Genomic DNA, 1,750 nt, shown 5'->3' with positions numbered 1-1,750 from the left:
AGCCTTTCCTAATGGCTGTGGATTGAGTAACAGAATAGGCACAGGAGGAAGTGGGCGAGCAAGATGCTGGACCACCTCTGGTTGCGGAGGACCCCTTGGTACCGGCTTCCTCCTCGTTGTCGCCAGACAAGGCTATAGTGGGGCCCTCTCCACTGGTTCCCCAGGATGATGCTAAGGCACGTCAGGAGCTGTTAGAGGGTCGCTGCCAACCTGGGCCTCTAGGCGGAGGAGTTAAAGGAGCCCGCAGACTCTCTCTCTGATGTTCTCTGCCCCGTAGCCGCGGCCAGGGTAGCTTTGGCTCTATATGAGGGGGTCACGAAAATTACAAATGCCCTCTGGCAAGCCCCCTCCTCCTTGCCTCCGATCTCCAAGATAGCGGAGCGCAAGTACTTTATACCATCCAAGGGTCACAAGTACCTTTATACCCACCCTGCTCCCAATTCCCTAGTGGTAGAGGCAGTCAGCCACAGAGAGAGACTGGGTCAACCGGGGGCTACCCCTAAGAATAAAGACTCAGACTAGACCTGTTTGGGCATAAAGTTTATTCGTCCTCCGGTCTATAGTTGCGGGTGGCCAACCATCAGGTCCTACTAGGCCACTATGATTTTAATATGTGGCAGGCCATGACCAAGTTCAAGACCTCCCTTCCTGAGGCTTCTAGGAAGGAGTTCCAGGCAGTCCTGGATGAGGGCTCGACTACAGCCAGAGCAACTCTCCAGGCAGTGGTGGACGTGGCAGACCCCGCCGCCCATACCATGGCATCGGCCATCATGTTGGGCAGGGTTTCTTGGCTGCTCCTCTCTGGGCTTTCTTTGGGTGCTCAGCAGTCAATGCAAGACCTCCCTTTTGACGGGCACACCCTGTTCGCAGAACAGATGGACAATAAACTCCATGGCCTGAAAGATTCCTGCATGACCCTGAAAACACTGGGCTTGTACATCCCCGGCCCTTCCTGCAAGTAGCTTAATCCACAGCAGTCTCAAAGCCAGGGGATCCACCCTCACCAGGAGCCTCCCCACAAAAAAATCCAGGGGCTACAAGAGATGACCTGGCCACCAACCCCTGTCTACATCCCAGTCGAGCTCGACCCGCAGTTAGCAGATGGGCAAGCACCTGTTTTGAGGGTATGCCCGAGGGCGACCTACCGGACTGTGTTCCGGATCCTTCCTCCCCTCTATTTGCCAACTGCCTTTCTTCCTTCCTCCCTGAATGGGTGTCTATAACATTGGACTGATGGGTCCTCAATACGGTGGCGCAGGGTTGCACCCTTCAGATATTTTCTACCCGCCCTTCCCACCCCTCCTCCCAATATCTCTTCAGGGACCCTTCTCACAAGAGTCTTCTCGCACAGGAGGTAGAGGGTCGACTGCAGCTGGGTGCAGTGGAAGTAGTTCCTGTGGAGTAGTACAGGAACAAGGGGTTCTATTACTGATACTTTTTAATCCCCAATGCCAACGGCAGTCTCCGGCCCATACTAGACCTTCGGGGCTTGAACTGCTACTTAGCAAAACTGAAGTTCCGCGTGGTCTCCCTGGCCTCCATCATCCCCTCCCTGGATCCGGGAGACTGGTATGTTGCCCTCAATCTGAAAGATGCGTACTTCCACATCACCATCTTCGAGGGACACAGACGCTTCCTCCTGTTCACGGTAGGTCCCAACCATGATCAGTTTGTGGTCCTTTCGTTCAGCCTGGTGATAGCACCATGGGTATTTACCAAGTGCATGTCAGTGGTGGCAGCTTACCTCAGA

This window comes from Emys orbicularis, chromosome 9, assembly GCF_028017835.1.
Source record: "Emys orbicularis isolate rEmyOrb1 chromosome 9, rEmyOrb1.hap1, whole genome shotgun sequence".
Classification (NCBI taxonomy): Eukaryota; Metazoa; Chordata; order Testudines; family Emydidae; genus Emys; species Emys orbicularis.
The sequence above is the reverse complement of the archived record's forward strand: the minus strand, read 5'-3'. Positions refer to the sequence as shown.